Genomic DNA, 19,582 nt, shown 5'->3' with positions numbered 1-19,582 from the left:
CATTTTGGAAATAAAGGATGATTATGAGGCGAATTGATGAGATGTGAGTACAGGCTATTATTCAGCTTAATATCAACTTGAAATCATTCACTAATCAATGAATCAGTTAAGACGATGGTGTCTGAACGACACATTTCCGAAGTTCATGAGATTTACGGTGTTGGAATGCGGCTCTTCCGATGTTAATAAAATACGAGTTCTTTACCACCCTTATGAGTATGAAGTATGGTCGTAGAAGTTGGGAGATGTTTCTGAAACTGAAGTTCTGCATTCAGTAACTGTAAAAAGTGGGTCCTGGGAAAAATTAAGAAAGTGGAGAAATTTGAAACATAGAGCTATAGAAATACACTCCTGGAAATTGAAATAAGAACACCGTGAATTCATTGTCCCAGGAAGGGGAAACTTTATTGACACATTCCTGGGGTCAGATACATCACATGATCACACTGACAGAACCACAGGCACATAGACACAGGCAACAGAGCATGCACAATGTCGGCACTAGTACAGTGTATATCCACCTTTCGCAGCAATGCAGGCTGCTATTCTCCCATGGAGACGATCATAGAGATGCTGGATGTAGACCTGTAGAACGGCTTACCATGCCATTTCCACCTGGCGCCTCAGTTGGACCAGCGTTCGTGCTGGACGTGCAGACCGCGTGAGACGACGCTTCATCCAGTCCCAAACATGCTCAATGGGGGACAGATCCGGAGATCTTGCTGGCCAGGGTAGTTGACTTACACCTTCTAGAGCACGTTGGGTGGCACGGGATACATGCGGACGTGCATTGTCCTGTTGGAACAGCAAGTTCCCTTGCCGGTCTAGGAATGGTAGAACGATGGGTTCGATGACGGTTTGGATGTACCGTGCACTATTCAGTGTCCCCTCGACGATCACCAGTGGTGTACGGCCAGTGTAGGAGATCGCTCCCCACACCATGATGCCGGGTGTTGGCCCTGTGTGCCTCGGTCGTATGCAGTCCTGATTGTGGCGCTCACCTGCACGGCGCCAAACACGCATACGACCATCATTGGCACCAAGGCAGAAGCGACTCTCATCGCTGAAGACGACACGTCTCCATTCGTCCCTCCATTCACGCCTGTCGCGACATCACTGGAGGCGGGCTGCACGATGTTGGGGCGTGAGCGGAAGACGGCCTAACGGTGTGTGGGACCGTAGCCCAGCTTCATGGAGACGGTTGCGAATGGTCCTCGCCGATACCCCAGGAGCAACAGTGTCCCTAATTTGCTGGGAAGTGGCGGTGCGGTCCCGTACGGCACTGCGTAGGATCCTACGGTCTTGGCGTGCATCCGTGCGTCGCTGCGGTCCGGTCCCAGGTCGACGGGCACGTGCACCTTCCGCCGACCACTGGCGACAACATCGATGTACTGTGGAGACCTCACGCCCCACGTGTTGAGCAATTCGGCGGTACGTCCACCCGGCCTCCCGCATGCCCACTATACGCCCTCGCTCAAAGTCCGTCAACTGCACATACGGTTCACGTCCACGCTGTCGCGGCATGCTACCAGTGTTAAAGACTGCGATGGAGCTCCGTATGCCACGGCAAACTGGCTGACACTGACGGCGGCGGTGCACAAATGCTGCGCAGCTAGCGCCATTCGACGGCCAACACCGCGGTTCCTGGTGTGTCCGCTGTGCCGTGCGTGTGATCATTGCTTGTACAGCCCTCTCGCAGTGTCCGGAGCAAGTATGGTGGGTCTGACACACCGGTGTCAATGTGTTCTTTTTTCCATTTCCAGGAGTGTATTAGTCGATGAGTAATACTGTGAATAGTTTGACGACGTGCTTGCTGCAATTCTGGGGCTGAATCTGCCTGTTTTATAGTATCAATCTCGGAGGAGATATCGTGCTATCGTATCGGTTTATTAGACCTTAGAACAGTTACTCGATCACATTTAGAACACTGCTAACTACGAGGGCTATTCAGAAAGTAGGGAACGTTACCGTCTCACGCCGCTAGGCGCGCGCCGATCGCGAATATTTTGGTATGTGCGTGCCCAGCACCTCAGACGGCATCCATCCTTGACAGCGGGAACCTCTCTGCGCGTCTGGTTTTCCGATATTCGAATTTTACATGTGCGCTGCAATCGAAAATCCCGCCAGTTGTGAGGTGCGGTCTGTGATACGGTTTTTATTGGCAAAAAACCTAAAAGCTATGGAAATTTATCATAAACACTGCGAACTGTACGGAAACCACGTAATGAGTGAATATTCTGTCCGGAAACGGTGCATTCGGTTTAAAAATGGCCGAACCAACGTTCGTGATGAAGAGGAGAGTGGACGCCCGAGCATTTTGACTGACGATCTTGTCGCTAAGTTGATGAAACGATTCGTGAAAATCGTCGCTGCACAATAACGGAGCTTTCGCTTTCATATCCACAAGTTTCACGGGCTTTGATGTTTGAAATTGTCACTCAAAAGCTAGGCTACCACAAATTTTATGCCCGATGGGTGCCCAAAATGCTTACACAGCACCATAGAGAACAGTGAATGGGGACAATGTTGACATTTCTGGAGGCCTACCACAAACATGATGATTCATTACTGGATCGAATCGTAACCGGTGACGAGACTTGGGTGAAACACGTCAATTTCGAGACCAAATTACAGTCCATGAAGTGTGGGGGCACACAAGATCCCTCCAAAAGCCAAGAAAATGTTTGCAAACCTTGTCAGCTTGGAAGTTCATGGCGACAGTGTTTTGGGATAGGCAAGGTATGCTTCTTATTGATTTTCTCGAACGTGGAGCAACCTTAAATTCTGCCCGGTACTCTAAAACTTTGCACAGCCTTAGAAGAGCAGTTCGAAACAAACGCCGAGGAAAGCTGACGTCCAAAATTTTGTTTTTGTACGATAACGCCCGACGTCACACGGCAAACCGCACTTAAGAACTCCCTAATTCATTCGAATGGGAAATTTTCCCTCGTCCGCCCTAAAGCCCGGATCTTGCACCAAGCGACTTCCACTTGTTTCCCAAGATGAAGAACTGGCTTGCAACGCAGCGCTTTGATGACGACGCGGAACTCATGATAGGCGTGACTCACTGACTGAAGTCTCAGGCGCACAATTTTACAACGAAGGTCTTTCAAAGCGCGTCCACCGCTATGATAAGTGCCTCAATGTGTTTGGTGACTAAGTGGAAATGTGGTATGTCATTCGCTCTTTCAGATGTATATAACAAAATGTATTTCTTGTACTTAGTATTTTTTAATGCCAAAACTCTCCCTACTTCCTGAATAACCCTCGTAAATGTTTTTCTTCAGTGTCTGGTGAGAGCCTCTAATCGTCTGTTTGGCTCTCTTTCCAGACGCAGCACACTACAGGCATAAGCTTACGGTCAGAATTCAGAACCGTTTGTCAAAGAGAAAGCATAAAAGAGAAACCACCCACTGTTATTCGAATCTGTAGGATGTGGTTTTTTTGGGAAAGTTACCACTACTGGGAAAGTAGTGTGCCAAAAGAAAAAAATCTACCAGAAAAAATTAGTAGCGAAAACTGAATTGATGTAAGCGAAATACGGAAAGTTTTAAGCAGGAACCAGATTGAGAATTAAACGTGATAGGAACAGGGTGTTCCAAAATTATCTTTACGACTTTGACCACGAGGATTTCAGAACTGGGGATGATCATAAAGGTTCGGTTTGCGGCATAATGTTCACACACACCTAAGTTTGTTTTTGTTTTTTATTTAGGGGTTAGTTAATGATGAAAATAGCCTCTTTCCCTCTCTTCCCCCCTTCAGCATATGGCACAATGTTTGGAATGGTTGATAAAGTCTAAGCTCCAGCGGGATTTCGGGCCACGTTACAGTAGCACACTACCGTCATGCTCGAGCACCAGACAGTGGTACATGAGATTTAGAGAAACCATAAGTGTCATGAAAAGGACGAGTTCTAGGCGACATAGCAGGAGTGATGCAAATGTAGAATTGATGTTCTACATCTTCATCTACATGGATACTCTGCAAATCACATTTAAGTGCCTGGCAGAGGGTCCATCGAACCACCTTCACAGTTCACTATTATTCTAATCTCGTATAGCGAGCGGAAAGAATGAACACCTATATCTTTCCGTACAAGCTCTGATTTCCCTTATTTTATCGTGGTGATATGTTCGGTCCTATGTAGGTCGGTGTCAACAAAATATTTTCGCATTCGGAGGAGAAAGTTGGTGATTGGAATTTCGTGATAAGATTCCGTCTAAACGAAAAACGACTTTCTTTTCATGATTTCCAGCCCAAATCCTGTATCATTTCTGTGACACTCTCTCTCCCATATTTCGCGATAATACAAAACGTGCTGCCTTTCTTTGAACTTTTTCGATGTACTCCGTCAGTCCTACCTGGTAAGGATCCCACACCGCGCAGCAGTATTCTAAAAGAGGACGGACAAGCGTAGTGTAGGCAGTCTCCTCAGCAGATCTGTTACATTTTCTAAGTGTCCTGCCGATAAAACGCAGTCTTTGGTTAGCCGTCCCCACGACATTTTGTATTTGTTCTTTCCAATTTAAGTTGTTCGTTGTTGTAATACCGAGGTATTTAGTTGAATTCACGGCTTTTAGATTGCACTGATATAACGTGTAACCAAAGTTTAACGAGTTCATTTTAGTACTCATGTGGATGACCTCACACTTTTCGTTATTTAGGGTAAACTGCCACTTTTCGAACCATTCAGATATTTTTTCTAAATCGTTTTGCAGTTTGTTTTGATCTTCTGATGACTTTATTAGTCGATAAACGACAGCGTCATCTGCAAACAACCGAAGACGGCTGCCCAGATTGTCTCCCAAATCGTCTATATATATAAGGAATAGCAAAGTGCCTATAACACTGTCTTGGGGAACGCCTGAAATCACATCTGTTTTACTAGATGACTTCCCGTCAGTTACTGCGAATTGTGATCTCTCTGACAGGAAATCGCAAATCCAGTCACTTAACTGAGACGATATTCCACAAGCACGCAATTTTACTACGAGCCGTTTGTGTGGTACAGTGTCAAAAGCCTTCCGGAAATCCAGGAATACAGAATCGATCTGAAATCCCTTGTCAATAGCACTCAGCAGTTCATGTGAATAAAGAGCTAGGGGTGTTCACAGGAACGATGTTTTCTAAACCCATATTGACTGTGTGTCAATAGACCCATTCCTTCGAGGTAATTCATAATGTTCGAACACAATATATGTTCTAAAATCCTGCTGCATATCGACGTTAATGATACGGGCCTGTGATTTAGTGGATTGCTCCTACTACCTTTCTTGAATATTGGTATAACCTGTGCAACTTTCCAGTCGAGTGAACGGTTGTATATGATTGTTAAGTATGGAGCTAATGCATCAGCATACTCCGATAGGAACCTAACTGGTATACCGTCTGAACCAGAAGACTTGCTTTTATTAAGTGATTTGGGTTGCTTCACTACTCCCAGGATATTTACTTCTACGTTACTCATGTTGGCAGCTGTTGTCGATTCGAATTCAGGAATATTTACTTCGTCTTCTTTTGTGAAGGCATTTCGGAAGGCTGTGTTTAGTAAATCTGCTTTGGCAGGTATTTATCCATAGCCAGTCCAATCAATCACTCAAATGTCCCCATTAGTTAAGGCTGCTACCAACAGCGGAACACAGGATGCTACACAAGAGACTGAAGCTCTTTGTCTACAAGGTGCAGCTGGTGCGTGAACTTCAAACTGATAACCGCCAAAGAGCAAAGCATTGAGATTCTAAGTCGCATCGGCGGTGACGCAGGCCATCTGAAAAAGGTGGTGTTAGAGAACGTAGTTTGTTTTCAAGTGTCCGGTACAGTACTTCGACATTATGGGAGAATCTGGAGCTGTTAGAATCCTCACTTTAGCATGTAAATCGTGCGTGACAGTCCAAAGGTAAAGTGTGCCATGCTCTTCATCACGGAAAGTGTTTCGCGCCAATAAAACATCTGGTTGCGCTAACTTTTCAGACTGTAAATTGACACCAAGTGACCATATCTACTCGGCTTCAGAGATATGTGGCTGCGCGAGTGCTACCATTCTGAAAGTAGCTGCTCAGGTGTGCGCTACGGTTGTCCGCTGCCATATTGTTTCGTTATTCTCATTTCGCTAGCTTTCTCTGTTATTTTTTGTTTGTTGTTTTATATTTGGTGCTAGAATTTACACAATATACTCGTTAGGTCTACAACTTTGCATCCACCGTTTTGCAAGAGACGGCACTAGTGGAAAGTAGTGGCGCAAGTCGTTCGTCGTAAGTGTCATATAGTAAGATTAAGCTTTTGAAAACATAACGCCATCAAAAGATCAGTCGATTTTTGATTGCATCACAAAGTTATTCTCAACTGAATACGTCAACTTTTGAATCCAATTCTCGTCATCTGCGGGAGGTTTTAATTTTCTGCTTTGATATGAAGAAATCTGCGGCTGAGGCTCATAAAATGCTGGGTAAGACCTATGATGAGACACCTGTTAGTAATAGAACTTCGCAGAAAATGGTTTCCATGCTTCAAGGATGGTGATTTTGACGTTGAAGACCGTCATGGTTGTGAAAGAAAGAAAGCTTTCGATGCTACTGCAACCGTCGGGAACAATCACAGGAGATCGTTATCGATAGCACTGAAGGCAGACCAACACACTACAGTGATAGACATGAAAAAATGATTTTGCAGCATGACAGTGCAGGACCCCATGTCGAAACTCCCGTCAAAACATACTTGAAAACGTTGAAATGGGAGGTTCTACCCCACCGGCTGTATTCTCCAGATATTGCTCCCTCTGTCTGACACCTTTCTTGATCTATGACACACGACATAGCTGACTAGCACTTGCGGCCATATGAACAAGTGCAAATCGGATCGATTCATGGCTCCCCTCAAAAGATGCCCAGTTTATACACTACGGGATTCATATGTTGTCCTAAAGCTAGGAGAAAGCAGTGACCAACGATGGCCAATACTTTGAATCGTAAATTTTTTGTAAGTTTTTCACAATAAAGTCTCGAACTTCGAGAAAAAAAGGCGGAAAAAAGTTATAGACCTGGTGTTTTTCATATAGTCCATGCTACTAAAGAGATGAATACAGTAAGTAAGTTCAAAATGATGTAGTTTTCATTAGTTATCCTAAGACGAAGAGGCTTGCACGAAATAGAGTCTTCGCACTGAAGACAACAACGACGACAACGACAACTAGATTGTTATGGTGATGACTGTTACTGTTTAAATAGTCTGTTATTCCTTGCCGATTACGTTTGCTTTTTTAAAAACGCGACATTTACCGTAATGTAAATACACGCTAGAGGTAGAATACCTAGCTCTTAAACAGGGGTTTGCAGCACTTTATATGTTTGCATTCTTTACGATTCTAATAGCCTTTTTTGTATTCTAAAACACGCTTAGCAGGGAAAGAAAGTACTCATAATAGACACTTGTTATTATTTTTCACATGACATCCGTATTTTGAATAACACTGAAGCTGATGCTATTTACATTTTCCATCACAAACTCAATGATGGAGCTAATAGGTATGCTCCATCAGATAGCTATTCAAACAGCTGGATCTCAGATTGACAGGAATATAACGAGCTATTAAAAGTGGTTTCATCTTTCACAAATTAGAAATCATTCTAAGTGAAAAACAGTTGCTTACATGCTAGAATTTTTTCTGTTAAAATCTCTTCTTTGTACTACTCTCTGTCGAGACTGTACTGTACACTAACAAAATTCCTGTAGCAAAAGAAAACAACCAGAGCTATCAAAGGAATACTGTATGGGTGACTGTGTCGTATAGGCCGCTCTTCTCAGTATTTTACAGCATTAATTGTATTATCATTGTACGCTAAAAAACTGCCTTATTCCAAAAGCAGCAGAAGTTTGGTTATTCATTATCACAAAGATGAGAAGTACAAAGACATGAACCTACATCTCTATAGCTTTAACTTCGCTGCATTGAGAATGTCAGTAAACTGCCTTTATCAGTGGTACAGACGCCTAGTAAAATATGAGAGTTTTTCTGTCACACACCAAGCACTAAAAAGAATTGTTTATGAAATTACTGTTTACACAACAGTTACACAACATGAAAGTAATTTATGGACATAGAATAATAATTACATTTAAAATATCTGGATAAATGTATATGAAGTAATCCACAATGTGCCAGTAGCATATGGTATGGCTCTGTTATATTAATTTTGTGAGGAAAGCTTCAGTACCATACACATTTCTCAGTATTTAATGTACTCCGTCTTCAGGCCACATGTGGCCCATCGGGACCATCCGATCGCCGTGTCATCCTCAGTTGAGGATCCAGATAGGAGGGGCGTGTGGTCAGTACACTGCTCTCCCGGTCGTTATGACGGTTTTCTTTGACCGGAGCCGCTACTAATCGGTCGAGTAGCTCCTCAGTTGGCACCACGAGGCTGAGTACACCCCGAAAAATAGCAACAGCGCATGTCGGCCCTGATGGTGACCCATCCAAGCGCCAGTCACGCCCGATAGCGTTTAATTTCGATGATAGCACGGTATCTGGTGTATCCACTGCAGCAAAGCCATTGCCCCTCTCAGTATTTAATGCACAGAGATAATTTGACGATAACAATTGTTGAGTACTCTTTAATCCAGAGTCTACTTGTACAATGTGGTCACACATGTGTTACAAAAATAGCAATCGCAAGCTTTCTTTCTGTTGGGTGAAAGTTCTTAAGTAAGGTACACCCCCCCCCCCCCCCCCCCCCTCTGTGCACAGTATGGTAGTTTGAGTTGTATGTATGTAGATGCAGATTGCAGCAAGAAACAGATATTTGAATTCATAATACAAATATCAATATAGTTGTATTTTCTTGAGCAGGGGCTAAGATAGTGCTGAATATAATACCTCTTGAACTTATGAAACACATCAGTCACTTAAAATTCTTCGTTTACAAATCAGTTAATGAAATTATTACGACTGAAGCAAACCACTGTCAAATAAAGAGTATCTAGACCTTGGGTATTAATCAGTTAAAGTCCCCTTTCAACGTCGATGTGATGCATTATGTATTTAAAATACTTCTCACTGGTATAGGTTGCCACCAGGACGCTTCTAGTTCATTTGCTCTCCAGCCACGCCCTTGGACTGTTAACAGGCGGAAGCATCTGGGAATCCGGCGGCAGCTGCGTAGATCGGCCGCTGCGACGCCGCCGGAGCCACTGTCGCCCCACCTGCGCACTGCCACTCTTGTTTGTAAACACGCAGGCGATCGACGGCCAGCGACTCTACTCAAACCCCGTACCGCTCCCAACAGTAATTACCTGTGCGGGTGAATGACACTCTAGTCCACACCTAGCGTCACTCCAGACGCTCATCTGCGCTGCAATGCCTCCCGACGCTTTCTGTGTTTTTGGCACGTCAGCAAACCAAAGAGTCAAGGAGATTCTTTGTTTTCCACGAAATATATACGCATTCGCGAATATTAACAACCATCAGTTGTATAACAAAGTGACAACAGTGAAAATTTGTCCCGGACCGGGACTCGAACCCGGATTTCCCACTTGTCGCCATCGGTCCCCTTACCGTTAGGCTATCCGAGCACACCTCTAGGCGTGACCTAAACTTCCACACGTGGTCACCCATGAGTCTACAACCTGCAATCGTACATCGATATGATATATTCCCGTACAGGGGAGACATTTTTATTGAAAATTCCTTGCCTGGTGTCGGCGGATGAATACGATATGGCACTGTATGTGTTGTTTGTAAGTACGGTGCAACACAGGCACTGGGGTATCGCATTCTTCGTTTCAGTTCTCATTTCTTACTGCAGCTTATGTAGTACTCAGAGGGTTTCCATATTACAGTAAATGACCTAATACTTCCTAAATATCTCGTGTATCTCATGAAATCAGAATGTTTCCACATGCACTGTGCGACTAGTTTGCTATGAGACTAATATTGTTAATTCTGTTATCTGCCCAAATTTTGAAGCAACGCTATTTTTCTTGCAGTGGAAGAATATAAGCTGTTAACAGAGTTCGGTAGTTCATAAAATGAATGATATAATAACATGAAACATGGCACTATTCGTAGCTGAACTATTTGAATGATTATCCAAGTCAAATACAATACGTATGTTGCCACAGATGAGTTTCACCTTTACAACCACGCAAACGTGGTATGAAGGACCGAAAGCGTGTTCTCTCAAGACTTCGGTATTTTCCTTTTCCGAAAAGATTCACGACGTTATTATGATGTCATTTAGGCTGGTCCCGGCGGAGGTTCGAGTCCTTCCTCGGGCATGGGTGTGTGTGTGTGTTTGTCCTTAGGATAGTTTAGGTTAAGTAGTGTGTAAGCTAAGGGACTGATGACCTTAGCAGTTAAGTCCCATAAGATTTCACACACACATGTGTGTGTATGATGTCATTTAGCATTATTCTTCTGCTATTGCGAGCCATCGAATTATGTTAGGTATCATTAGATACAAGCTCCTCCATAGTGACCAAAAGCGGCCGTACCAATCTCAGACCCTGACGAGTAAGAAAGTGCACTAGTCCTGTGAAGGGCTTGGATGTCATATGTAATATGTCTCTAACATTTGGCAATAAGCTAAAAATCCATCCACCACTTTCAGGTGGATCCCATTCTCTCTGAGTGACCAAGAATCAGGTTTTCATTTTCTCCCATTTAAACACATGCATTTCTTAACCACTCAGCCATGCATTTTTTTCCATTCTCTTTAACGAATTATTAAGTCAGGAGAATATAGCCCCACTATGTCCAACAAAGTGTCTATTGTGTCTCACAAGCATCAATATACTCCATTATAATACACATATCAAGAAAAATTTTACACCACACCGGTTCCCAGAACTCCTGAAGATAGACGTTGAGTGTGGATATTGCATCACAGACCCAGTCCCTTAGACTGTTCAGAGATGTCACTAATACCGCCCAAAGATGTAAACAACCATGCATGAGCAGCACCTATTAGACGGATGGGGTCCGACAGCCGGTCAGTTACACTCATTCCACCAGGAAGCAGGTACATGGCTCGTGTTGTCTGTAGTTCAACCATGCCTAGACGATCGCGTCCGCATTGTTACCTTATGCCAGGAAGGGCTCTCAACAAGGCAAGTGTACAGACATCTCAGAGTCAACCACAGCGATGTTGTTCGGACTTGGGGGAGGTACAGAGATTCAGGAACTGTCGTCGACATGCCACGCTCAGGCCGCCCAAGGACTACTACTGCAGTGGGTGACCGCTGCCTACGGATTATCCCTCGGAGGAACCCTGAAAGAAACACCACCATGTTGAATAATGCTTTTCGTGCAGAAACAGGACATCGTGTTACGATTAAAACTGAGCGCAATAGGCTGCATGATGCGCAACTTCACTGCCGACGTCCACGGCGAGGTTCATCTTTGCTACTACAACACCATGCAGCGCGGTACAGATGGGCCCAACAACATGCTGAACGGACCGCTCAGGATTGGCATTACGTTCTCTTCACCGATGAGTGTCGCATATGCCTTCAACCAGAAAACGGTCGGAGACATGTTTGGATGCAACCACTCTGTATCTAGAGAGTGAAGAAGTTAAAGTCTCTCCCTGTTTTCCAACACAGACAAAATTATAAATTTCGATTGCGGGTATATACTTCTACTCCGCGATGTGATTCTCCCTCGAAATATTTCCCAGCATGAAATATAACTAACTATTCCAACGTTTGTGGCACTAGGTGATATTTTTGTAAAATTTTTTTGTTTTAACTACTTAGTAGCGACAGTAATAGAGATTGCAACATGTATGGCAGTTTTAGAAATAAATAAAGTGTAAGTTCGAATTGTAAACTAACAGCTGCACAGCCATACAGTCCTGGCCACATTTTCCTTTAGTGAGGTGGGCTGAAGTACTGATGCGACAACCTGGTATCTATTATTGTGACAGGGTGGACATGACGGCTCTTTAGTTTTGTCGCTGGTTACACGATTTAAACAAATTGCAAAGAGAATCCTACTGCCCACTCGCTGTACTCCAGCCAATGACTACAGATTTTGCTAGGTTTCATACAGGAAGAAAAACTATCGAAGTTTCACTTACGGAAAAAAATTCCCAACACCAAGAAATAATTACTGTATGGTAATGAAATTTCGGTAATACACTTGTCTACGTAAGATATATATGTGATTAATGTTGAAAGACCACACCGGTGTAACCGCCAGAATGTTGAATGCAAGCATTCAAACGTGTTCAGTTGCTCAATTGTGTGTGGATTCCTAAGGGACCAAACTGCTGAAGTCATCAGTCCCTAGCCCTACACACTACTTAAACTAACTTAACCTAACTTATGCTAAGAACAACACACACACACACACACACACACACATGCTCGAGGGAGGACTCGAACCTCCGGCGGGAGGGGCCGTGTAATCCATGACATGCCGCGTCAAACCACGGTTGCAAATGTGCATACACGCGTCTGACAGGTGCTGGATGTCAGTTTGTGTGATGGAGTTCCACGCTTGTTGCACTTGTTCGATCAGTACGATTAATGGTGTTAGCCGATGACGGTGGAGTTGTCCGATGAAGTCCCATATGTGCTCGACTGGAGACAGATCTGCTGGTCGAGTGGACCAACACAACTTGTCGACACTCTGTAGAGCATTTTGGGTCACAACAACAATATATGGGCGATCATTATCTTGTTGGAAAACAACCGCTGGAATGTTGTTCGTGAATAACGGCTCACATCTTATCGACTCAACAAACGGACTTACAAATTTACAGATGCAGTACAAAGAGCCACAGACATACGCCCAACACGACGGTCTTTCCCCGCAGTAGTGCCACTTGGCCGTCCGGAGCCCGGTCTTCTTTGGACTGTACCTTCACGTGACGACTGCTGCCAGCAATCGTATACAGTGGCTACAGTTCTGCTAAGTCTGCCTGCAACATCACGGAAATAACATCCAGCTTCTCGAAGCTCTATTACACATCCTCGCTCAAACTCCAGTGGACTATTGATAATGGCGTCTTCGTCGTCTTAAAGGCATTCATGACTAGCAACAACTCACTACGTCCAATGTCCGCCCCCGGTAGCTGAATGGTCAGCGTGACGGATTGTCAATCCTCTGGGCCCGGGTTCGATTCCCGGCTGGGTCGGGGAATTTTCTCCGCCCAGGGACTGAGTGCTGTGCTGTCCTCATCATCATCCTATCATCCTCATCGACTGCAGGTCGCCGATGTCGCGTCAAACTGAAAGAGCGGCACCCGGCGAACGGCCTGCCCGACGGGGGGCCCTAGCCATACGGTTAAATAAATACTGCGCCCAGTCTCAAAGGTAACTAATACGGCCGTTACAGCGCGGTCTTAAAGCAAAGCTGATTTGTATCCTCAAACTGACGCAATAGTATGCGACTGTTGCGAAACTTGAGTGTACGTCATCTTTCAGATCTAGAAACACGTCTACCAACCTTCGTTTGTCTCGCACAACTCCTTCTAGGCGTTCGAATTATATTTTATTCAGTGTATTTTAATAAAAGACCTGAGGTTGTTGTTAATAATGTTCCAACCCCAAACGAGCATGTCAACAACAGCTGTCCTCTCGAAACTGTAGTTGTCACTTTGAAATTCGACGCTGTCGTCCCCAAAGCATTCATCAAAATTTATCGACGTGTATGCAGCATGTATCGTATCCTCCAGCCCCCCTTTTCCCATTCAAGTGTTGCTTGGTTTTATCAATGACAGGATGCCGAAGAAAACAAATGCTACCTTGTTGTTTATGTTCATTAGGAAAGAGCATGTTAATCTTTTTTCCACTGGAAGTGTTGCCCAATGCGTCATAATCGTTACAGCGCGGAAGCGTTGTAACAAATATGTATGAAAAGACCTCACACAGAATCGCGGTCTTGATATGAGGGGTGGGGGGTGGCTTGTTGCTCGGTTCATATTTGAACTAGGAACGTGGGGTGAAAAGTTTTTTGTTTAGCCATTTATATGGCCGTTCAGACATGTCCTACTGTTAAATCTGCCAGGAAGTTTCATATCAGCGCACACTCCGCTGCAGAGTGAAAATTTCATTATGTCCTACTGTTGCTATGTTACGCAACGGCCTTGCCGCAGTGGATACACCGGTTCCCTGAGATCACCGAAGTTAAGCGTTGTCGGGCGTGGTCCGCACTTGGTTGGGTGATCATTCGGGCCGAAATGCGCTGTTGCCATTTTTCGGGGTGCACTCAGCCTCGTGATGCCAATTGAGGAGCTATTCGACCGAATAGTAGCAGCTTCGGTCAAGGATACCATCTTACGACCGGGAGAGCGGTGTGCTGACCCCACGCCCCTCCTATCCGTCTCCTCCACCGAGAATGACATGGCGGTCGGATGGTCCCGGTAGGCCACTCGTGGCCTGAAGACGGAGTGTTTCTATGTTACAGTACATGAAGCAAGTTTTGAAAGACGAACTGGAGCTGGCGCCCAGGCAAATTGTGCTAATCGGTTAATTCCCTTTGTAAAAGATTTTAATTAGGCTTAAACTAATGCTCAGCTAAATGCACCATTTGTTTGGGCATCGTTAAGATTTTTTGTCCGAATACAGCCACCCTTACATAACTCCGGACTGGACCAAGGCTTATGGTTCACATTTGGTCCACAGTGTATCGGACCCTGCTATAGGAAGAGTTTTAACCATCTGAAAAAAAATCTTGCTCGTTTAGATTTTACGTGTTAAACTCACGTTTTCCTGGGAGATTTCTGAAGCTCGCCACTTCTACACTTTAAACTTGCACGCAGCGGTTCAAATTTTGCACGAGGGTGCATAAATTGATAAAGTCAAAACGAATTTTTTTATACAGTATTTTTTTATCCATTGTCGAGATACTATTGTTCAGAATCGAGCTAAATGTACGACGTAAAATCCGTTCTTACGTGAACTGAATGCGTAAGACCGTTTAAAGTGAATCATACAAATAAAAAATTGTTTATTACAGTAAATTGAAAATTCGCCTTCAAAAATGTAACGTCATTTGTATTTTACGTGCAAGAAACACGTTTTTTCTTTTGCGTGCTCCACTTCAATGTTGCTAACTTCTGCGAATCAGTTCAAATTGCGTTAAGTTGCACATAAAATGCAAGTAAACTCCTGTTTTACACGAATCGCACTTGCTAAGACATTTTAAAGGGATACAGATAATAATAAAAAATATATTTTTCAGCAAGTATAAGAAGCATTTGCAAAAATGTTTTATCATCCGAGTCTTACGTGCAATAAAATATGTGTTTGCACCTGAAACTGTTTCGTAGAAATGCGTTACATTTTAATCGCTGCACTTGGATATAATTAAAAAAATTGATTATTACAGTTGGTTATCGTTCCGTTGTTTATACGGTGAAGTTCTTATTCATCAGTGGCTTAAAATTATCGAAAAATCTTTGAACGTACAAAACAATGCATGCGCCACATCAGAACTAGGCGCAGCCCCGTACAAAACGGTATAATGTTTGATCGAGCATTTAAAGATTTATCGATGACCACGCAGAAAATTAAAGTACTCTGAAAATTCCTGTAAAAATAACTGTCAGAAAAAAATCACCTCATTTAAATACCTTTGAAGCTGTCAGATAAGTCGAAAATCTAGCTCTCTTCTTTTAGATCCCTAACTTGGCCCAGGACATATTCGTTTTGCGCCCCCCTCTCCCCCCCCCCTTCCCACGGAGGTTCGAATCCTCCTTCGGGCTAAGTTAGTTTCTGTTAGTTTAAGTAGTGTGTAAGCCTAGAGACCGACGAATTCAGCACATTGGTCCCTTAAGAATTCACGCACATATTCGGTTTTTTTGGTACTATGATAGGAACATTTCTCGTTCTGGTACTAAATTAGTCGAAGATGGGATTAGTAATTTTCAGTAAGAGGCGACAAACAATACTGTCATGACACACGAGATGTGTTCAGCAGGCCGTCGAAAATCACATACCTGTTACAAGTAAATTGCTGCGTCCAGCTTTGTGTGGCAGTGCGGCGGAAATGAAAACAATATAGCGTCGTGATTAATTTCGATTTTCATTTCGTTTTACTTTATATTCCTTTTCGACAAGCGCCTAAAGAGAAAAATACTGCGCCAGTATTCCACTTTATCATCTCCTCTGAAGGGAAGAAGCATCACCACCTCAGCTGGCAGGTAATTACATTTTAACAGTCATAAAAACATTATCGACAGATTACCTTCACACGTTGTATTTTCTTGATGATGCTGTGAAAAGCGGCTATCAACTCACCTCCATCTCCGATGCGCAAACTTTTCAATTGGATTACTTTCAAGTACGGCATAAACGAGATTTTAACGAACGGTGAACGTCAGTTGGTTTTCCGACTAATCCACGCGCTGTAATCACGAGCTGTGCCGCTCACTTGTCTAATTAACAACGAGAAACTTCCAGCCGACAACAAGAGTAGCTAATCTGTTAGCAGAAAATTGAGTTATTGAAACGCTTTCTTATCTAATAACCGCATCGTCCACAGGTCGTTAAACCTTAATCACTTTTTGTAATACCGGTCACTAACTACAATCATCTAGTAAACAAGCTGACTGCTTTACTTGTAGAGCTTTGAGGCATTTTTAAGGTGAAGCTCAGTTGTTTGCGTGTTCTACCTATAAATAAGACATTAAAACACAAAATTTACACATTTTGTGCCAGTTGTTCCGTTGCGCTGGCCAGTTCTTTACGAAAATCTAGTGTCAACTTTCATCCAGCTTTGAATATTAGTGAAACGAAAATTACTTAACTGGCATGGACCACCAATACAGCTTTTAATAACGGAAAAAAGTAGCAATCCTCAGCCACCATTCCGATGACTGGAAAAAGTGCTGTAACGTGAAACGTCTGAGTAATTTGTTCGAACAGATGCAGTGCCAACAGTATTTAACAACGAAATTAGAGATAGATAGATCAATGAGCTGAAACTAAGTTTAGGCTTTCATTCGAGCACTGACCTGTTCTACAAACATTTACTACCTTCAGTAAAATGCTCTTTGTATCAGTTATTTTGTTATTTCTTGTAAGAAAATGCGAGCTATGCTGCCATGCACAAACGTAAACGAAGAAGGTAATTATGAGAAAAGCTTTAAAAAACTGTGTCGTTGAAGGCCTTCTGCTCAGTCCTCTTTTTAAGGGTTCTGTTCGCTGCAAAAATTACCCTGAGAATACTCTACGCTGCGAATTTTTTTATAGACGCTGTATTAAACGAAAGATTGAAATCGCACCAGAGAAGGTAACCAAACTAGAGTCACGATGTGACTCAGAACGAATATGTAAAACAAAGTTTCTAACTCTACAGAAAATGTCATACTTTCTCATTTCACATTTCCCACTCTGTACGTGACAGGAGAAGGCCAAACACCCGTTTCCACTTTGGATTTGTAGCTGTGTTTATGTTTTTCTATAAATGACGACAAATACAACATCTACGTGATGTATCGAAATTGCTGTTGCATAATGTACACTTGAATGTCTACGACTTGTACTTATTTTGGAAACAAAATCTTAGAGACATTTCAGGTATATGAATGCGAAGCTAGCTTTCTGTAGTCTTACTGTACGTCGCGAAATCTGCAACTACAATTCATAAAACCTCACCTTACCTAAGGTGTGCGCAGCGACGCATTTGCATACACGGTATTCTGTTTGGTACAGAATGAAACAATGTACTCTTTCTACTGAGAATAAATATTTAGGTACAAATCCTACGTAGGAAACGATATCTTTGTAATGAATTAGTTGTAAGGTAGACGTGCCACCATGTAGTACCTTTTCGATGCTGTAGTTTGGAGGGGACATAAGACAAATCAAAATTTGTTAGTGGCCCCTTCTTCCGGTATTCACTCCCATAATGCAAGGATGTGTAAATCGAGTCGCTGGGCTTACAATTCGGGGGTCGTGGATCAAATCACGGTGCACGACTCCCGTGAAACAAAAATGCAAATCGCGTACAACGAAACTAGAGTACTTCTAAACACAAACATTTTCCCGAGCTCATTTAGTTCTCCATTCAGATTATCGTTTTCTCGACATGGTTTTTAGATACTACTTCCCTATTCCGTCTAAACCTAATACTGATTATCCCCGATCCTTTTACTGAATATTCGATAAACTGCCGTATAACACAGAAAAAATTACTTCAGATCAAGGCAGAAAAATCTGAGTACTTGTCTTGCAGATGATTTGAACTTTCGTTATCATTTCATGCTAATTTAGAACACACTTATATATGTCTGGCAACAACAATATTTTTGAATGGATAAGAATATTTCAGAAGTTCCCTTTAATTTACCTTTCTGTCCTTCTAAAATATGTACTCATAGTAAATTGAGGGAACAATGAAGCTGTGTCTAATGGACATTTTAATTTTTGATAACACAGAAAACATTGTGAATTAAAGGGCTGCGGTACAACTTCTGGTTAAGAAATAACGTTTACAATTTGCTGATGCGTATACACAGAGTAAAGAAGGGTAAATACACATGAAATAGGTATAACGCACGATCTCTTAAGCGCGACCCAGTAAAATTTGCTACTAGAGCTCCGCGTGCAACATTTGTATTGCACATGTACCTGACTGTATGCTGCAGTATCCGAGTCCTTGAACAACAAAAGTAACTTGTAATTTATTTCTCGTTGTTTTACATCTACAGCTACAGCTAGCAAATCGACGCACTGTGTGCGACCGAGTGTTCGTGACGCTTTCTCTCTCCTACCCCACATCCCGTCTGCTCCCTAAACTGTTCAATTCGAGTATCGCGTCGCGATTTCTACCTTTCATATCACTATCCTTTCAACGGTGCGTAGTTTCTCTATCCCTCTACCGCAAATGAAAAATTTCCCTCGTAGTTAGGTAAGAGGAAACGAAATACGCGAGAAACCGAAGGTATTATTCATACTTAAATCTAGCTAGCAGACATCAAATTTTTGTTACTGAATAGTTGGCTACAAAGTTTCTTAACAACAGTATTCTGATTTTCTCGATTTTTACTCTAGTGCTTTCCTATTAACCGAACATTATTGTAATTACTTGCGTGATCGGACCTTTACACCATTCAAAACCTAAGGAATTCGTCCCAGATACGGAGAAGATACGTAAGTTAGCTCAGACCATGACCTTCCAACCGACATCCTTATTGTTTATAGAACTAGAAAATTTAGAGGACAAAGTGATAATAAAGCTTTCTTTTTCTTTTCAAACATAGTTGTGGAAAATCTAGCAGCAGTGGGGAAAAATGTAGCTGATGCTACTCACCCCGAGATCTAGCGAGCAAGTGTTAGCGCGAGCTGCGATGCGGGTATGTCGCCGCCGTGTTAGGAGGAGGCGGCAGTAGGAGGAGGCGGCAGCTCGTCTCTGGCTGTGGCAGCGGGCAGTCGCACAGTAGTCGAGCAGGCGCGACGCGCCGCCCTTATATAGGCGACGCCTGGGGGCGCATGCGCACTGAGGTCCTGATCCGGTGCTCGGGAGGGGGCCTCATTGTTTTGGATCGTAGGACAACACCGGTCATCCAAGGGCAGGTAGGTAGCGGTTTAGGTGGGCACGGAACAAGAGGTGCTCTTCAAATGCGGAACCTTT

The 19,582-nt window shown here is 43.3% G+C and overlaps 1 protein-coding gene across 1 annotated transcript in view; it reads right to left on the bottom strand.

The window, feature by feature from the left end:
• The window catches only part of LOC124550615 (GTP-binding protein Rhes-like), a 475,888-nt gene extending 456,508 nt beyond the window's left edge, over positions 1-19,380 (bottom strand). The window contains exon 1 of the mRNA XM_047125341.1: positions 19,262-19,380. The gene's annotated coding sequence lies outside the window, so the exon portion shown is untranslated. The remainder of the gene's footprint in view (positions 1-19,261) is intronic.
• Between the last annotated feature and the right edge of the window lie 202 nt (positions 19,381-19,582).

Source organism: Schistocerca americana, chromosome 1 (assembly GCF_021461395.2).
Source record: "Schistocerca americana isolate TAMUIC-IGC-003095 chromosome 1, iqSchAmer2.1, whole genome shotgun sequence".
Lineage (NCBI taxonomy): Eukaryota > Metazoa > Arthropoda > Insecta > Orthoptera > Acrididae > Schistocerca > Schistocerca americana.
This window is presented reverse-complemented; position numbering and strand designations above follow the sequence as displayed.